Genomic DNA, 22,177 nt, shown 5'->3' with positions numbered 1-22,177 from the left:
CGTAATATCCTCCGAATTCTCAATTGTGAGGTCGGGTTCAAAAAATGGATTATCGGAAATTTGAATTGGAGTACTTGGTCGACTAGATGACGATTCTAAATAAAAATCAACGGCGACAATGTTGGCTAGATGTCTTGATCGAGTTACAGGTGGTGAACGTATGAAAGGTGGTGAACGTTTTGCTCGGTGCATTCACTGAATGTCCTATTAGTTATAAAAGATAAAAATTATATAAGCTATCAAATTAATAGACTTTTATGATTTTGCCCACGTTTCGAATAGCCAATAGATGCAGCAGGTAGCCAAGACCCTTTAAATCGGAAGCCCACAACTCGCCACTAACAAATCTAATTATTACTACGAATGAGAAAATTTTGGATGTCTATCAATTTAACCACTTAAAATAATTTTTCGTCGAAGTTTAAAGAAGATAAAGAAAATTCTATGTCCTAAAAACTAGAGTGTCGAGAAATAAGAAAGAAAAAGAGTGCATCGAAAAACGTCGAAAAATAAAAGGTCGGAAAATAATAATAAGGAAGTAAAGCGTCGAAACTCAAAAGTCTAAAAACTAAATATTAAAAGTTGCGTCTAAAGGTATTAAAGCTTAAAAGGAATTCTATATCAAAAACGGCAATAACTTAAAAGAATACTAAAATTTATAAAAATATTAAAAGCGATAAGCGACGTCGTAAAATTTTAAAGCACCTAAATCTTAATCTAAAGAAAAAGCACTTAAGGGATTTTATGGCAAAGCCTAAGAATCTAGAAATAGAAATTAACTACGGCAAAAACTAAATTTAAACTAATTACAAATGATAAATATACAATTTACGAATAAACGCTTAAAAAGATACGAAAATATAAAAATAAAACTTAAAGTTAAAAAATATTATTTTTATATTACTTATTTTATAAAAGTATATATTTAATAAAACTAAAAACACTTAATATTACAAATTTAATTAAAACTAAAACTAATTATATTAAATTACTTAACCCTAATTTTAATTAATAATAATTAATTTTTAACCCTAATTTCGTAATAAATGAGGTACCAGGTCAGGCGTGTCAGACGGCTCCGCGAGTGCGGATGTCTTCTGACCAATAACTCCGCGAGTGTGGAGGATGCAGATTCAGATGAGCTGTACGCTCAAATTACGCAGGTTCAGTTTTTTTTTTAAAATTTTAATTTTCTATTTTTTTTATATAAAATATAACTTAAATAAAACTTATATTTTAACGATTACTTATTAGATTTTTATAATTCTAAAAAAAAATAAACTTTTTAATTAAAACACCTAAATAGATATATATATTTTTTTATGTTTTTATATTTTTGTTTTTAATATTTAAAACTTATATTTTTACAAAAATAGATTAAAACTTGATAAAAATATTTTTTTATAGCGTTTCGCTTCGGCGTTGAATTTTCCCCGGCAGCGGCGCCAAAAATACTTGATGTGTGCGAGGTAGTATACGAAATAGTTACATTTTTATTGCGAAATACTATTAAATATGATACAATTTTACACAAGTTATTTATTTATTTATAGAGTGGATATACCTAAACCTTGCTACAACACTTATAGGCAGTGTACCTAATCGTACAGTAGTGTAGTTTTTAGTAAGTCCGGTTCGTTCCACAGGGAGCTAGCCAAGTTTAACGCTATATTATTATTATTATAAAAGAGGGTTTTTACCGTTTAATGACCGGTTTGTCGATTTTATGTCTTAAGTCGCAATTAAAACCTAATGTAAAATATTAAAAATATAAATGACTTAATTTAAAGCGTAAAGAAAATAACAATAATAAAAGTGCGATAATTTAAAGTGCAATAAATAAAATGATGATAAATAAAATTGCGATAAATTAAAAATGCAATAAGATAGAAAATAAAGGAATTATGCTTATTTAAACTTCCGTAATCATGATGTTCAACGTGTTGATTTTAATTTATTACCATGGGTTAATTATCCTTTGTCCTGGATTATTTGATATGTCCATACGGTTTTGTCCATAATAGTCCATCAGTTATAAATATAAAGTGCGAGAGTCCTCGTCAAATTATCCTTATACCCGAAGTCAAATATTCCAACTAATTGGAGATTCGAACTGTAACAACGTCTTAATACTTTGTTTAATGAATACACTAGGTTATCGACTGCGTGTAATCCAAGGTTTCAATACTTTTTTAACAATTACACCAATTACCCTTGAATATAATCCATCCCTGTTTCAACGAGTCCATTGACTATTAATCCATCCCCGTGTACGGTAAAATGAACAATTATTGGTATTTATAGATATCCCGCCCACCGTACCCGATTAAGCGTATGTGGTTATTTATAGATACGTCAAATTGTAACCTTTAATATTAAATTAATGCGGTATCGTTTAGTTAATATAAAACCCATTAATAGCCCATAGTCTAATTTCCACAAGTGTCGTTCTTTTATCCAAACCCCAATTATGGTACAAAGCCCAATTACCCATCTTAATATTTAGCCCAACTGTGACAATCGCTCCAAATCCATATGGACGAATACGTCATTCATCGATTTCATTGCGAGGTATTTGACCTCTATATGATACGTTTTACAAACATTGCATTCTTTTGAAAAGGGTATACCATAAATGAATATTTAAATCCAAGGTTTTCGACATCTGATGATTTCTACATATAGACAATCACAGTAAATAATGATTTACAATAATACTTTCGTTAACAATGCAGTCAAAATATGATACATGGTGATGATTTTGTGAATGCAACGTTTCCTTGAAAAATATGTCATGTAAGACTCCATGCACATAGCTTGTCTAACATATAAGCAAATAGCAGAAGACTTCTAGGAACCTGAGAATAAATATGCTAACAAGTGTCAACACAAAGGTTGGTGAGTTCATAGTTTTAATGTTTCGTATAATCTGTATATAAAGGTGGATCACAAGATTTCAGTTGTTTCATCCAGAAACATTTATCAAAATATTCTATGAGATTGAGCACCCTGGTAACTAAACTTTAACGTCTATATAATAAGTACCCCTGTTTTAACATACATGCAACCAACATGGACAATACACGCAAACCAATGTATACTAACCTCAATTAGCATACGTCTGTTTTATAGTTCAGGCTAGGGTTTCTATACCTGGAACAGACGGGGATGTCAAGCCCTATGGATCCATATATAACTACTCGCGCCCACCAGTTCTTATAATCGGCAGTTACTAGTTACCAAAGCTAAGGAATTTTCGGCTCAAACTCGGTGTAGAATTTAGTATGTACTTGTATCCATTGCATTTAAAAATAAAGTGCATGTATTCTCAGTCCAAAAATATAGATTGCAAAAGTAATTAAAAAAGGATCAAATGAAACTCACCTTAGCAGCACATAAAGTCGTTCACCGAAATGTGACCGAAACTCGGAATACCAAATAACCGTAGATCTCAACGTATCAATATTGTGATTCAATATTGCAGGAAAGTACGTAGACGCAACAGAGATGATAAACACTAGGTTTGACTTGCGAAAAATACCCACGAACATTACCCATAACCTCCATAGCTATAACCAATTTAAGAACTCGTTTTGAAAGTGACACGCTCATGACCTCGTCGTAGTATTTTATGTATAATACTAATTAATAATAATACTACTAATAATATTAAGATTAATAATAATATTAATCTTAATAATAATAATAATAATAATAATAATAATAATAATAATAATAATAATAATAATAATAATATAAATAATAAATATAACAGAGGGAGTAAGATATAGAATATGTGTGTGTGTGTATGTCGAGCAAACTGGCCAATTTATAGAATGTTTCTGAAATCTGACTTCCATGCGATCGCATGGCTTCTCAGTGCAATTCCCATGCGATTACATGGGATGCCCTGACAGCTCACAAACTTTTGTTGTTTTGCTTGTCGACATAATTAAATATAATATATATAATATATATAATTTAAATTAATTATTTATATAATATATTATATTCTCTTGTTTAGTTGACTTGTAATTTTTGTTCCGATGTCTTGTACGTTTACGTTCGACTTATGTCCCGCTTTCGGTTTCTCGAACGCATTTTCGTACGCTTAGAAAACTAATACTTTTCGTTTCGCGAATCGTACCTTTGTCAAAATATAGTCTTAAATTATCCATAAACTATACCACTCGAGATATAACTTATACATTTGAGTGTTTAGGTTATTTACTTCTATAAATCAATGGCTCGTTATCTAACAAAGTATATTTAATAATATTGTTTTAAATCAAAACGTTTTGTAACCAAGTTAATATATATTTTCAATATTCATAACCACGTTTTAAATACACGTCGCAAGTTATTCATATTAATTCTTAACTATTAATATTCCAATTTATCATAAATATTCAAATAGATATTTAAACCAATAAGTTTAATGCACAATATCATACAATTAATACTTTGATACGCTTTCAAGTTATAGTATATATATGTATCTATTTACATATAATGGTTCGCGAATCGTTGAGAACAACCAAAGGGTACTTGAATAGTTCAAAAATTTTGAGATTCGGTTTTACAGACTTTGCTTATCGTGTCGGAAACGTTAATCATTAAGTTTAAATTTGGTCAGAAATTTTCGGGTCATCACAGTACCTACCCGTTAAATAAATTTCGTCCCGAAATTTGAGTGAGGTCGTCATGGCTAACAATAAAAATGTTTTCATGACGAATATGAGTTGATAATTAGAATTTTATCACCGTTGAATAATATGGATAAATTAATCCGATTACTCGAAGCGTATGAGGGAAGTTATCGTAAAAGAGTGAAATGAAGGAATAAAGATTCGTCTTAACTTTTGACGTAGTAACGATTGATTTTCAGAATTTAAGAGATAGAAAATCTTCATAATCTAAATAAGATTTGATTCTTCAGGAATTAAGGATATTAAGATCTTCTTTACTTAGATGTGGTCACCTGCCTCGATTGCTCTGTCTGTTATTTCGCTATATATTAACCTCTTCCGTTTCATTTATTTTCACCACTCCTATAATCTTCTTCCTTATTTCATACTTCTTAATAGATTGTGAAAATGCTTAATCCAGTTCTGATTCTTGATATTTTCTTGGCTGTCGTATCCTTCATTCTTCTTTTTCATCTGCCACCAAAGGAAGTTATTTTCTTCTACTATTACCTTGGGGTTATAGTGTTTTTCATTCTTCCGTGTCTTTATATTGCTATACGCATCGATATACACGGTTTGTAAATTTCGGGGTTGTTATCGGGCTTTATATTTTCCATTATATTTCGGAGCTTCATGCTTTCATTTTCTCTTCCCGACCTTAAGTCAAGCGAATAATGGTCCAGAATTCGTAGCTATACATTTCAAAATAAACATAGTTAATGTTCTAAGAAAGAAATTGTAATGGCACGATCTTGATTTGTCAATTTACCAGAGTATCCGGAAAAGACCGAATCATCAAGAAAAATATTTTCTTGATATGTTTAGAGATTAAATAGAATGAAAGAGTTATGTAACATGGTTCATGATGAGGGTATGATCTGTGAACCTTTATCATGTTCCATTAGAAACTCAGCATGACTTACTGTAATATAATTACGTTGATCAAGTGTCATTATATTATACTAACTCATGCTTCAGTTCCCAACACTACTTCAAAACATCCATTTTTTGAATTTTTCAGATTTTAGAAACTAAAATAGTTTCTTTTATGATGTAACACAGATAGCGCGAAGAGATAAATAATTTTGGATAATAATAGTTATGAAGATATCTTTAGAAATATCGAAGATATTTATAATGAAAGATATGATAATGTCTTAGAATTTCTAATATCGAAGGATGATGAAGAATATTTGTTCGTAAAGGTTTAGAGTCAGGAGCAAGGTATTCGTTAATGACTTCAGCAGACATTGAATCATTTGGATTCTTTGAAGGCATGTTTAGTCTTCGTGATTTATCCACAGCCTCCTTCATGGTTTGCTCAATTCGTTTTCCAGTACCAAATTTTCTCTTTTTCTGTGCTTTTCCAACACACTACTCTTTATCATCAAACTTTCGACTGTTAAAGTCATTTACAGTTTTTGCTGCTTCATTAGAATTTTTCCAAAATTCGAAGAACTAGTTTCGCAGTTTGGGTTGTTTTTCTGAAACTTCACATTCGAAGTAAGTAAGTCTAGAAGATAGACATTATATGTATATATATAACTGTTGGCGTAGAATTGCTGCGAAATTCGAAATACTGATTGCTAATTCCCGGTAGTTGGTATGGCAATTATTGTTACAAGATGTGGATGAGTACATGATAGGGTTTTAATGAACAATTATAATAGTTTTTCAGAGAGACTTAAACCAATGAGTAATGAAGTTGCTGGTAAGTTTACTGCTAATGTGGTGGAACATGAAAGGTTCCTCAGTAACAAGAACGTATATGTCAAATTTACAATAAGGCTAATATGAAAAGTCGAAGTTGACTGGTTGGAAGTGTGATAAAACTGGATACTTTGAAAAGGATTGCAAGATTATTTTCGGTAATAACAACGCTAAAGGATCTTTCATAGTTTTGAAGTCAAAGTATAGCTTTGAAAGATGTAGAGATCTAAAAATGATGTCACTTGTTAAATCTTGACTTGGATTCTGTTCTGTTAGAATATGTAATTGAATTTGAATAAGAATGGTTGTTCAGATTTCTATGAACGAATGTATAGTGTTGTGAAAGTAGTGGGTATAGTTAATAATTTTTGAATCAAAATTGATGAATGTATAGTGTAACATATTAATTGTGAACTTATATATTTCTCGGGTATTACATACCCGTTAAAAATTTCACAAGTAATATTTTGTACAGAAGAATTTTACTATAGTCTTTATGAAAATATATGTATGAATATTTTCTTCAGATGTAATACAGATTTAATGAGTTAATATCATATTAAGCTCATTTAATTTTCGGCTGGATTAGAAATGAATAATCTCTAAAACATTAAAGATTTCATAATGTTCGCGGAGTATTTCACTAATGTAATCAATACTTCGTTATTCAGTTTTAGTGATATTTCCTAAGTGAATCATGTTGGTGCTTATGGAACTCTTGCTAACTTCGCAAGGTACGAATGATGTTTTCTGGAAAGTTTCAAGTATATCGAAAATGAAAGTGTAAAATCAATCATGTATTTGAATAATACACTTGATTTATTATGAAATGGAATCTATTAAGTCGAAGCAGAGATTATAGTTAACGATTGTTAAGTCATTAACGAAGGATGTATAGCATATTAGTAACATGAACTAACCGAGTAGTACCTACCAGTTATGATTAACATGTAATAGCTTAGTACGAAAAGATTTATTTTGATTTCAAATTTCACACACATATATATATATATATATATATATATATATATATATATATATATATATATATATATATATATATATATATATATATATATATATATATATATATATATAATATACATATAATTTCTTCAGGGAAAATGAGTTAATACTTCATAACTCGTTGATACAATATACGCGTTGTTGATTTGTGATGATGTTGGTGATTATGAAATTGGCGGAACTTGTAGTGCTACAGGTTTTACCGGTGTTAGTGATACTGACGATACTGTTGATGCTGCTGGTAAAACAAGTCTAGCTTGTAAATCGTGCACCATTCCGGTCAGGGTTTCTACTCTTCCTTCTATCATTTCGGTCCACTCATCTGATTTACGGTTACAGCTGGAATAGACTATCTCTAAGACTTTAGAGATTACATAATCACCGTAGAATATTTCTCCAATGAAGTTATGAATCAATACTTCATCGGTTATTGTTGTTGGTACTCCTTGGTATCTATGGTGCGTATGACGTTGATGTTCGAGGTACATATTGTGATGTTGTGGCTTGCGGTGTAGATGTTGTTGGTGGTGGTAATGGTACTGTTGGTGTTGTTGTCGGTGGTACTGTTGATGTCGGTGATGCTGCCGGTGCTTGTAACCTTTGCACCATATTCTTCAAAGCCACTACCCGAGCGCGAAGCTCGTTGACTTCTTCTACTACACCGGGATGATTGGCGGTTCAGACGAGCGGATGAATAAGATCCAAAATTTGAGAGAGTATATAATCATGACGAGATACTCTGGAAATGAGAGAGAAAATGGTGTCTCGAACAGGTTCACCGGTAAGTGCTTCAGGTTCTTCGCCAAGAGGGCAATGTGGTGGTTGGAAGGGATCACCTTCTTCTTGTCTCCAATGATTAAGTAGGCTACGAATCCATCCCCAATTCATCCAGAATAGGTGATGGCTGATTGGTTGATCCATTCCGGTTACACTTTCTTCAGAGTTCAGGTGAATATCCATATCGGAATAGCTGTCGGAATTTAAGGAATTTGAACTAGATACGGGATCCATCTTGTATAATTAGATAGATGATTTTTGATATGAAATAGATTATAGAATTTAGATTGGTACTCTTCAATACATAATTTACATATGTATATATAATACTAAAATCCCGTAAATTACGGAGAAATTTTCGGAAGGTGTCAGGAAAAGTTTACAGTAACAGATACGCTAAGATATGAATTTTTGTCTATACACTATTTATGCAATAAATGCAGGAAAACGTGTCTAGACTTAAGAATGATAAGCATGTAATTTCCGACAAGAAAAGATAAGCAAAACTTTTAACATGCAGACACGGTCGAAGTCCAGACTTACTAATGCATCTTAACAACTATCAGTTAGACACACTCATGCAAGACCTGGTTCGCTAGGACCAATGCTCTGATACCAACTGTGACTATCGCTCCAAATCCATATGGACAAATACGTCATTCATCGATTTCATTGCGAGGTATTTGACCTCTATATGATACGTTTTACAAACATTGCATTCTTTTGAAAAGGGTATACCATAAATGAATATTTAAATCCAAGGTTTTTGACATCTGATGATTTCTACATATAGACAATCACAGTAAATAATGATTTACAATAATACTTTCGTTGACAATGCAGTCAAAATATGATACATGGTGATGATTTTGTGAATGCAACGTTTCCTTGAAAAATATGTCATGTAAGACTCCATGCACATAGCTTGTCTAACATATAAGCAAATAGCAGAAGACTTCTAGGAACCTGAGAATAAACATGCTAACAAGTGTCAACACAAAGGTTGGTGAGTTCATAGTTTTAATGTTTCATATAATCTGTATATAAAGGTGGATCACAAGATTTCAGTTGTTTCATCCAGAAACGTTTATCAAAATATTCTATGAGATTGAGCACCCTGGTAACTAAACTTTAACGTCTATATAATAAGTACCCCTGTTTTAACATACATGCAACCAACATGTACAATACACGCAAACCAATGTGTACTAACCTTAATTAGCATACGTCTATTTTATAGTTCAGGCTAGGGTTTCTATACCTGGAACAGACGGGGATATCAAGCCCTATGGATCCATATATAACTACTCGTGCCCACCAGTTCTTATAATCGGCAGTTACTAGTTACCAAAGCTAAGGAATTTTCGGTTCAAACTCGGTGTAGAATTTAGTATGTACTTGTATCCATTGCATTTAAAAATAAAGTGCATGTATTCTCAGTCCAAAAATATAGATTGCAAAAGTAATTAAAAAAGGATCAAATGAAACTCACCTTAGCAGCACATAAAGTCGTTCACCGAAATGTGACCGAAACTCGGAATACCAAATAACCGTAGATCTCAACGTATCAATATTGTGATTCAATATTGCAGGAAAGTACGTAGACGCAACAGAGATGATAAACACTAGGTTTGACTTGCAAACAATACCCACGAACATTACCCATAACCTCCATAGCTATAACCAATTTAAGAACTCGTTTTGAAAGTGACACGCTCATGACCTCGTCGTAGTATTTTATGTATAATACTAATTAATAATACTACTACTAATAATATTAAGATTAATAATAATATTAATAATAATAATAATAATAATAATAATAATAATAATAATAATAATAATAATAATAATAATAATAATAATAATAATAATAATAATAATAATAATAAATATAACAGAGGGAGTAAGATATAGAATATGTGTGTGTGTGTACGTCGAGCAAACTGGCCAATTTATAGAATGTTTCTGAAATCTGACTGCCATGCGATCGTATGGCTTCTCAGTGCAATTCCCATGCGATCGCATGGGATGCTCTGACAGTCACAAACTTTTATTGTTTTGCTTGTCGACATAATTAAATATAATATATATAATATATATAATTTAAATTAATTAATTATACAATATATTATATTCTCTTGTCTAGTTGACTTGTAATTTTTGTTCCGATGTTTTGTACATTTACGTTCGACTTATGTCCCACTTTCGATTTCTCGAACGCATTTTCGTACGCTTAGAAAACTAATACTTTTCGTTTCGCGAATCGTACCTTTGTCAAAATATAGTCTTAAATTATCCATAAACTATACCACTAGAGATATAACTTATACATTTGAGTGTTTAGGTTATTTACTTCTATAAATCAATGGCTCGTTATCTAACAAAGTATATTTAATAATATTTTTTTAAATCAAAGCGTTTTGTAACCAAGTTAATATATATTTTCAATATTCATAACCACGTTTTAAATACACGTCGCAAGTTATTCATATTAATTCTTAACAATTAATATTCCAATTTATCATAAATATTCAAATAGATATTTAAACCAATAAGTTTAATGCACAATATCATACAATTAATACTTTGATACGCTTTCAAGTTATAGTATATATATGTATCTATTTATATATAATGGTTCGCGAATCGTTGAGAACAACCGAAGGGTACTTGAATAGTTCAAAAATTTTGAGATTCGGTTTTACAGACTTTGCTTATCGTATCGGAAACGTTAATCATTAAGTTTAAATTTGGTCAGAAATTTCCGGGTCTTCACACCAACATCACGATTACTTCAATTTAAATAAGCATAATAATAACTTAGCTACTAGACATTAATTTAAAAAGGTTGAACATAACTTACAATGAGTATTAATTAGCGTAGCGTTACACGGACAGAATTTCGACTTACAAACTTAAAACATTCGCCACTATAACCTTATTATTATTAAACTTAAATTAAAATTAAAATTATAAAATATAAATATAAATATATCGTAGATAGATAGATAGATAGAAAAAGGTGTGTTTAATCGATCAGAATGCGCGGCCTTTATAGGCCCACGTTTAACTGTTGAGCTCCGCGAGTGCGGAGATTTTCTTCATCACAGCTCCGCGAGTGCGGAGGTCAGGATTCCTGCTCATAGATCAAATTCAAAACCTGTAATTCATGGCACATTTCAGGTATCCGATTTACTGAAATGCTCAAATTCCAGCTCATATATTCTTGTGCATAGTTGACTTGTAATTTTTGGTCCGTTGCGTCGCGCGCTGAAAGTTGGTTCATGTCTCGGTTCCGGATTTTTGAACGCCTTTTCGTATAATTTAATATCTTATACTTTGCTTTTTGCGGCTTGTACTCTTGTAATTTTTAGACGTTTCTCATCAATAATTTGAACCACTTTGATTGTACTTTGTACTTTTTAGCTTTTTGGTCATTTGCGTCTTCAATTCGTCGAATCTGTCTTTTGTCTTCACCTTTTATTATTTAAACGAATATAACTTGTAAATAGAACAATTGCAACTAAAAGCTTGTCTTTCTTGAAGGATAATGCTATGAAATATATGTTCATTTTTAGCATTATCAGGAAGTAATTACAATTTGAGTGCAATTACAATTCTTTTCCTTTTATAAAATTAATTCCTTCTCTTTTTATTTTATTATTTTTGGTGGCCGACTTTTATCATCATTTTTATTATTATTTTTTTATTTTTATTTTTTTTGGCCATATTTATGTATATATGTATGTATTTATTTATTATTTATTATTAACCGGTTTTATTAAATATATATATATTCGGTATTTCTTATAACATAATTATTTCTATTATTACTTTTATAATTACTTACTTTTATCAACACAAAACTTTTACATTTTGCGTAAATACACTTTTATATATTATTTATAAATATTAATACATACTTATATATTTATTATAATATTAGTAATAAATGTTAGGGTTAAGGTTTATGATTAATTAATTACGAGCATTTATTATATCTGGATAACAACCCTAATGATATTATACAGAACAAGCTAATGAAACCTTAAGGGTATAATAGTCATTTCAGGAAGGAAAAAGTGAGGGTTGTCACAGTATCCTCCCGTAAATGGAAACTTCGTCCAGAAGTTTTAGGTAGACTTCTCGGATGCATCAGCAGTTGAGAAAAGATGGGGATGTTTTCGTCTCATTTGGTCTTCACGTTCCCAGGTATACTCGGGGGCCTCTACGTGAATTCCAACGGATTTTTGGCAATAGGATTTGTTGCCTTGTTTCAAGTGTTTAATCTCACGATCCATAACTCCTACAGGTTCTTCTATGAAGTGCATTTCATTATTAATGCGGAGGTCATTCAAAGGAATAATATGAGTGTCACCTGACTAGGTTTTCTCAAAAAGGATTGTGATGTTACAAGCATTTCAGTAAATCGGATACCTGAAATGTGCCATGAACATTACTAAGCTTATTTAACACCATTGTATACTTATGTCACCATACTAGGGCAGACAATCAGAGAGAAGTACTTGGAGATCACAGCCATGTAGTTTGATGCATGACTTGTGTTTGTTAGAGGTGGTACCAACTTTCAAATTCCGAAAGATAACCATAGACATGATACCTTTGGTTTTCATGAAATATCTAATGTGAATAGATGAAACGAGATTCCAACTGAGGAGTCACTAATCAGGCTTATATGCAAAGCAAAAATGCCCTCAGGATGGTATGAAAGATTAACGAAAGATTATAATACATGTGAACTTATCCTTGGAAAGAGTTTTTGAAAGCACATTTGCAGAATGTATCTATAGCAGAGGTCGAAACTTGTCTAGGATAACATCTAGTTGTAACTAGTGAGGAAGAAATGTTTAGTGTAAACACATAAACACCATAATCGTTTAAAGTACTCCTTTAGTGAGGATAGTGAGGATCATAAATTATATTCCTGATAGGAACCAGCACGAAAGGTGTGATCTCTTGATGAGAAAGACATTCTCGCACCTATGGCGAGTCGATCTATCATTCACTTATGAATTTAAGTGCGGATGAAAAGAAATATGAATCATTGGCTACAATGAATAGTTTACACCGAGTGAGGAAATATTCGAGAAATGCTTTCTTGTGCCAAAAAGATATTAAATCATAGAATAGATGTTTACGAAGATGTTTTAGTCGTGAAATATCGAAAGTAAAATCTTCTCAATGGTCAACCTTATAAGGAAAAAAAATTTGATGAGAACATAGAGTTTTAAATGATGATTTCAATGACAAGTTTCGAAGGACAAGAGGAATTGTGGTGTAGGATAATACGAAAAATTTTGTATGGACATGCCATGAAAGTTTTTATAGAAGTTCGAGTCGTTTAAGGTGACAATGTAAAAAGGAACGAAGTTCTTAGTAAAACTAGAGTTATGTACAACATGTACTATTTTAAGTAAAATATCTTTTGAATAAAATAATTGATTTGTAAAAGTGAGAGTATAATTTTATATGTACTAGTCAAAAATAAGTAAAGGTAAATTTTATTTACTTTATTATATATACGATTTATAAAATTTGCACGAATGGCGGTAAATAAATTTATTTGAGAGGATCGCACAGTAAAATAGTGTGTGAAAAATTTTGGTAACAAAATTTTCATTTTTCGGAGGTTACGAGTTGGAAAAGGATCGATGAAGATCGGGTGGAGGTATTTTGAAAATTTCGAGTTACTTTTAAGCAAAAATGTTGCGAGGTAATGAAATCTATTGTATTTAAATACGGTTGTTGACTACTATTAGGACATATGTTCTTGGAATTCAAAATGTTCATGTGTGAAGCTGTTGCTGACAAGTGAGATATGAATGGTAGAGTATGAGAACGTGAATGTAGTGTTTATAATATCTTCGTTTGAATATTCAAATAAAAATCTTGCGAGTGGTTGTCGCTTATCTTCGACGGGTTTCCTAATGGGTTTATGAAAATCTACACTAGGAGCGTAATTGCAGATAACAGGAGGCATACTTCGAAGAAGTTTCGGGGTGTCACTTCAGTTCACTTAAGAACATGCATCCTTCCTTTCAGCGGGGATGTGATAATTAAGCGTCAAAGAGATAAGTTGTTTAAGAAAGAAAGAATTCCAAGCTTTACAACTTTCATGGCATAGGAGAATTTGTTAATCTACTCATGGGTATGAGATAGATGGTTTGATCATAACGATCTCTTCGTATATCTATAAATCAGATGATAATTACCCTTCATGTAATAACATTGAGATTTTTGAATGAATGGCTTGAAAATTTTTCTTTGATTCACTTTCTATTCCATATGTCATGATATTGAAATTTATATATGAATTACCGTAATATAATCACGTTGGCCAAGCGTCATTATATTTCACTAATTCATACTTCCACTTCAATATCACCCCATAAGGTCAGGACATGTGATCAAACTTAGATAGTTGACATGAGAATGTTGAGTTATGAGTGTCATCCCTTCGCGTGAGTCAAAGAATACTTTGAATCACAATGGCGAAGTCAGGTCATAAGATATGTATGAATATGATAACAATCACATACTAACCGATCCTTTAGAGTCGGGATCAGGCAAGATGATAGGGTTTTGGCTTGATATCCTTAGGAAAGGATACAGAATATCAACAGAGGTAAAAGCAGGAAGTAATATGAATTAGAAGTATAAAGATCAAAGGAAAAGCGCTTAAAACTTAGGCAGAAAAGGTTATAGTCCTAAAGATTGCTAAAGCACCCTAGCTAACACATAAGGCACACATAAAATGCAATCCTGGTTCTCTATAAAAACCTGGCTCTGATACCACTCTGTCATACCCCCAAATAGGGTCGGGGAAATATGACTTCACAATATCACAACACAAGTATGTGTAAATGAGAACGACTCTATATGAGACGTTTTTAATATAAACCATTGTATTAAAGCAGCGGAAAGTATTGAGTCATTACAATAAATGTTTTAATGCAATAATATGAATGTATAAATGCGGACTCCAAAAGCAGCAAAGTTCAAGTAGCAAATAAATCTAGCAATCTTCACCTGAGACAAAACATGCTTCAAGTGTCAATCAAAAATAGTTGAGTGAACAACATAGATTTAATAATCATAACAAGTTTTTAGACCACAAGATTTAATTATAAAGTTTAATCAGTTCGTTAGTAGTGCTGAGGTATATGATATTGAAACTAACCATAAGTTACCCTAAACACATCACGTTCGTGTCGTTGAATCATTATTATGTATCCATTGACCAGCGGTCATCCGGATAGAGACATCACTCTCAATAGCGCTACTCACAATAACTAAGCTTGCCAAAATTCCAGCAATTAACGATATCATGGCAAGGATTTAGCATGAATCAAAGCATGTTAGCACAGTTTGAATTAATCAAATAAAGTTTTCATGTACTCATGTCTAAGCGTAAAACAGTTTAAAAGCAAGCATGTGTCTCACCCCAAAAGTTCAAAACAAGTATATAAAGATAGTTAAAAAGTGGGGCTATGAAGTTCACCTTAAATCGAAGATGAAGATAATTTCACGAATGAAATGAACGAGAGTATATACCAGGCCTTCAACCTAGAGATATATAGGCTTAATCAGAAATGTCCAATTGACAAATGACGAATCCTAGGTACATTAAGGATTGACTAAACATATGTTTATCATTATGATTATAGTATTCACTAGTTGTATGTGTGTATAGGAATACAACACTTAATAGATTACTTATACATACATTTAATACATGTTATATATAATAAGTATTATATATTATATAAATATTATTTAATTGTTTGTATTATATATATATATATATATATATATATATATATATATATATATATATATATATATATATATATATATTAATTAGTATTATATATTAATAGTTATGATATATTAAGTATTTAAGTACTTGTTGTATTACATGTTATACATTAATAGTTATATTATATTAAGTATATATAAGTTTAGATTTATTATGTTATTATATTTAATATAAATGAATTATTAAAGTATATATTTGTATAATCTATATTATATAATTTATAAAGTATATGTATTATATTAAATTGGTTATGTATTAGTAGATATTTATTATATATATTAGTAACATATATAATTATTATTTAAGTAATTATTTACAGATTTTTATATTTAGAAACAATAATATTTAATTATTATAATTTATATGTATTATAGTTATCCCGAAAATAGATATATACTTCCTAAATTTGTTTTTAATTAAAATAATTATCAAATAACAAAGTTTATAATTTCTATAGGTTTCCTTTAGTGCAAAAACCTGTAGAAAATTTTATAAAATTATTCTACTTTGTTTTTATATTTATTTGTGTTTATTTCCTTATTTATCTTCTCGGTTTATATGGAAACAACGTTAATTACGCATAAAATACTAATTTGACTTAAAAAATAAATTTTATAATTTTTAGAAATATACTGTAAATAAGTTTTAAAAATATAATTTCGAAAATTATATATATATATATATATATATATATATATATATATATATATATTATTTATTTTATATTTTCTTGTACTTTATCCATTATAATCGGTATTAATTAAATAAAATAGATAAATACTTAATAAATAAGTTTTAATAATTTTTTCAGTATCTATGTAACCTAATGATTATAAAATTTTTATAAAAACTAGTTTAATTCGTTTAGTATTTATTTTATGTTTATTTTCTTATTTTCTCTCGGTTTATATAAATACTTTACAAAAATCAATTAAAATACTAAATATACTTATAAATATGATTTTATATTTTTTGCAATTTTATTACATACTTATAAACTTATAAATTTTTTTATAATTATTATATTTACTCTTTTTCTATTTATTACGAATTTTATATAGTTTCCATATTTAGTACTTATTAAATTCGTTTTTAATTATAAGTAAAATTCCAAAAACTACTATAATTATTTTTACATGATCTAACACTGTTCTAAATACTTTTTAATGCAAAACCTACTGTTCTTATATTTTTATACGAATTATTACTATATTTTACATATATGTATATTGTTTTCAATATTAAATATGTAATAATTATTTAGAATAGCAAATAAATTAAGTTTTCAATTTCAAAACTCTTTATACATTAAAAATAAGTTACAAAAATTTTTGTTTCACTTTTTGAAGTCGTTTGCTATTTTTTTTATTAATTTTAGCTTATATAAACCGTAGTCGATTAATATAATTATAATAAATATATAATACATCATAAAAATATATTTTTTTGACTTAGATCATCTTTATAACATTATTAGGTTCTGGAAAAATTGTTTCCATGAATTTATATGTTTCATAGCTATTTTATTTAATTTTGTACATATACCGATTATATATATACATATAAACTTACCCCTCTCGTTGTTTATCTTTTTAGTTGCAGGTGCGGATAAGGGCAAAGGGGTTATCGGGCACTAGGTGGCCTTTGATGATGTTTTGTTGAAGTTTGAAAGTTGGCCTAACGTTTTGGGTAGTTTAGTCCCAAACCATGCTCAAGGGGTCGTTTGGATTATAAACTATCGTTGTAGTGGGTCAAACTTGCATTGAACTTAATTAATGGCATTTGTGCCTTTTGTAAACATTTAAATTGTTGAACGTTTAAATGGAACTTGTGGATTGGTTTACATATTTTATTGGCGCGTAAATGTGTATCATTACAACAACAAAAAAAAATTTATCGTATGGAATACGGGTTGGGTTGTTTCAAGTGGTATCAGAGCATGGTCTAAGGGATTTAGGCGACTTGAGATAGGTGCCTAGACTTGGACTTTATTGTGTGAACGCTTTATGCGGGACTTGTAGGACTTTGGGTCTAATCGGGAATTGTTAGTGCTTTGGTTTATGTGAACTAACCTGGTGCTAATTGTTTTGTGTTGTGTTAAGCAATCATCAAGCAAGACGGACGTTGTACTAGCAAGTTAATGCGACGTGTTCGCGTAACAATGATTAGCTACCATTGTTACGGGTGCAAATCGTGTCAAACAAGTAATGTACGACGATTGTTGAGTAAGATGGAGTAGTGTGGGGTATACGTATATGCATACGTGTTATGTCCTTTTGTTTCGTTCGTTGTTTAATCTTTTCCGTTTTATAGAATGAAGATGAGAAACGGACACGACACCAAAAATGGGGGTACGAGTGAGGACGTTGAATTCACGGCCAAAGTTGAGGCCATCTTTAAACGTCAAAAGGCGGAGTTCCTCGAGGATGTTAAGAAAATGTTTCTAGATACGATTGACGAGCAATTAGTCAATGTAGTCAAGGAGCAAGTGAAGGCCGTTCATCAAGAGGATAATGTGGGGAGACGGGACTTCTTTTATAAGAATTTTAAGGATTCTCAACCTCCCCCCTTTGAAGGTGAACGAGACCCTCTCACGAGTGCCCGATGGATCTTCGATATAGAGGGGGCTTTCCGTACTTGTGAATGTCCTCTTGATAAGAAGACAAGGTATGGTTGTAGCATGTTAAGGGGTGACGCTAAGCTATGGTGGGATGCGAAAATCCAAGTTTATGGTGAAGAACAATGCATGAATTTTACTTGGGATGAATTCGAGGTAGAGTTTTTCGATGAGTACCGAACTTCGACCGATCTAACTAGGCTTAAGGACGAGTTACGTTCCTTGAGGCAAGGGTCGATGGATTTGAACACTCTCAAATCCGTGTTTTTGTCCAAGACCCAATTTTGCCCGGAGTATGTCAGGAATGATAAAATGTTGAAAGAAGATTTCTATCGAATCTTGAATGATAACTATCAAGAGAAAATTAGTGTGAACGTGGTGAAGAGCTTTGATGAATTGTTCAATATGGCGAAGGGTTTTGAGGCGCTTGTGTTGAGAAAGAGTAGTTTTACTTTTGGTAAGAGGAAGTTCGAGAATTCGAATCAATCGAGCTTTTCCAACAAAAAGAACAAGAAGGGCTCCGAAAGTGTTAACAGTGTGAAGAAAGGTGGCTCCGGTGGTCATATGCCCACTTGCTATACTTGTGGGCAAAAAGGTCACATCTCTCGTGATTGCCCCAACTCACCTTCCACACCCAAATTTACTTGTTTCAATTGTGGTAAAGAAGGGCACAAGAGGCCCGAGTGTCCTGAGTTGCGCAATGATAATGTTAAGCGGTTAGAAAAGGTGACGGGTACGGCTAGGGGTCGAAATTATTTGATGACCAATGATGAAGCCAAACAATCGAACGAAGTTGTCTCAGGTACTTTCATGGTTAACTCTAATCCGGCAAGGATTCTATTTGATAGTGGTGCAAATTTGTCTTTTGTGTCACCTCGATTTGTACCTAAACTTAATAAGCTATTAGCTAAGTTAAGTCGTCCGGTAGAAGTCGAAATAGCGGACGGCAAGACGGTGCTAGTGGTTGACGTATGTAAAAATTGTGATGTTGTGTTTAGTGCCGAAAACTTTAAAATTGATCTCATTCCTATGACTTTGGGTGATTTTGATATCGTTGTGGGTATGGATTGGCTTGATCATAATAGAGCCGATATTGCATGTCACGAAAAATTTATTTGTGTAAAGGCCCTAAGTGGGGGAGAGTTAATTATTCAATGCGATAAACGAAGAAGACTTGTGCCGATATGTTCTTTTGCACGGACACGTCGTTTTCTTGTTAGTGGTGGCATGACTTATCTTGCCCATGTTGTGGATACTCGTGATGAGCCACCACCCATTCGTGAAATTCCGGTAGTTAGTGAATTCGAAGACGTTTTTCCAGACGAGTTACCGGGTGTTCCGGCGGAAAGACAAGTAGAATTTCGCATTGAGTTGGTTCCGGGGGCTACCCCATTGCTAAAACTCCTTATCATTTAGCACCGACGGAAATAAAAGAGTTGTTAAATCAAACCCAAGAGTTGCTTGAAAAGGGTTTCATTCGACCGAGCTCCTCGCCATGGGGTGCTCCGGTCTTGTTTGTGAAAAAGAAAGATGGAAGTATGTGGATGTGCATCGATTATCGGGAGTTGAACAAAGTGACGATCAAGAATCGCTATCCATTACCTAGGATCGACGATTTGTTTGACCAACTCCAAGGTGCAACGTATTTCTCTAAGATCGACCTACGGTCTGGCTATCACCAAATGCGGGTCCGTGAGGAAGATATTGAGAAAACGGCTTTTCGAACGCGTTATGGGCATTTCGAGTTTGTAGTTATGCCTTTTGGTCTTACGAATGCACCGGCGGCATTCATGGATCTTATGAACCGAGTATGCCAACCTATGTTGGACAAGTCGGTGATTGTGTTCATTGACGACATACTAGTCTACTCGAAAAGTATGAACGAACATGAAAGTCAATTGCGTGAGGTTTTGAAGACATTACGAAAGGAGAAGTTGTATGCTAAGTTCTCCAAATGTGAATTTTGGCTAAGGGAGGTTCAATTCCTTGGCCACATTGTGAACAAAGACGGTATTCAAGTAGATCCGGGGAAGATAGAGACGGTGAAGAGTTGGAGACAACCGAGTACGCCTACGGAAATCCGAAGTTTTCTCGGATTGGCCGGTTATTATCGTCGATTTATCCAAGACTTTTCTAAAATTGCTTCTTCGTTGACGAAATTGACGAGGAAGAACGCGAGGTTTGTTTGGGAGAATGAGCAAGAAATTGCTTTTCAATTGTTAAAAGAGAAATTGTGTCAAGCTCCGGTGTTAGTGTTGCCGGAAGGGGTAGAAGACATGACGGTTTATTGTGATGCTTCTTTAAATGGGCTCGGGTGTGTTTTGATGCAAAGAGGTAAAGTCATCGCTTACGCCTCTCGACAATTAAAGGAACACGAAAAGAGATACCCGACTCACGATCTTGAATTGGCGGCGGTGGTTCATGCATTGAAAATTTGGCGCCATTACTTGTATGGTGTCAAGTGTACGATTTATTCGGATCATAAGAGTTTGAAACATCTCTTTAGTCAATGAGATTTGAATTATCGTCAACGTAGGTGGATGGATGTGGTAAAAGACTATGATTGTGAGATACTTTATCATCCGGGCAAGGCGAATGTGGTCGCGGATGCGTTAAGTCGAAAGAGTCATCACCCGGCGTTACGATTGGGATTGTTACGTATGATTATTACTAACGATTTTCTTGAAAAACTCGGCGTGATTCAAATAGAGGCTTACGTTCACAACAAGCATGTGGAGCGAATTGTGGGACAATCGGAGTTCATTACTATGGGCTCGCATGGTTTGTTGTCATTTCGAGGAAGAGTGTGGGTACCTAAGATGGGTGGTAACCGACAAGTGCTACTTGATGAAGCACATAAGTCAAAGTATTCCATTCATCCGGGTGCAACGAAAATGTATCTTGATTTAAAGAAAGATTATTGGTGGCCGGGCATGAAACGTGATGTTGTGAAGTATGTTGAGCAATGCGTCACGTGTTTGCAAGTTAAAGCCGAGCACCAAAAGCCGTATGGTAAGTTACAACCGTTAGAAATCCTGAAATGGAAATGGGAGCACATTACCATGGAGTTCATCACAAAGTTACCTAAAACGGCGAGAACCCAGTTTGATTCGATTTGGGTTATAGTTGATCGACTGACGAAGAGTGCTTTGTTTCTTCCCATAAAGGAAGCGATTTCGTCGGAGACCTTGGCTAAGTTGTTTATCAAGGAAGTCATCTCTCGACACGGTGTTCCTATATCTATTATTTCGGATCGAGATACTCGTTTTACATCTCGGTTTTGGGAAAAGTTTCATGAAGATATGGGTACGCAATTGAAGTTGAGCACGGCGCATCATCCTCAAACGGACGGTCAAACCGAACGTACGAATCAAACTTTGGAGGATATGTTACGAGCATGTATTATCAATTTTGGAGGTAGTTGGGACGAGCATTTGCCTTTGGTGGAATTCTCGTACAATAATAGTTATCATACTAGTGTTGGGATGCCACCTTATGAGATGCTTTATGGGCGTA

Source organism: Rutidosis leptorrhynchoides, chromosome 11 (assembly GCF_046630445.1).
Source record: "Rutidosis leptorrhynchoides isolate AG116_Rl617_1_P2 chromosome 11, CSIRO_AGI_Rlap_v1, whole genome shotgun sequence".
NCBI classification, from domain to species: Eukaryota; Viridiplantae; Streptophyta; class Magnoliopsida; order Asterales; family Asteraceae; genus Rutidosis; species Rutidosis leptorrhynchoides.
The sequence above is the reverse complement of the archived record's forward strand: the minus strand, read 5'-3'. Positions refer to the sequence as shown.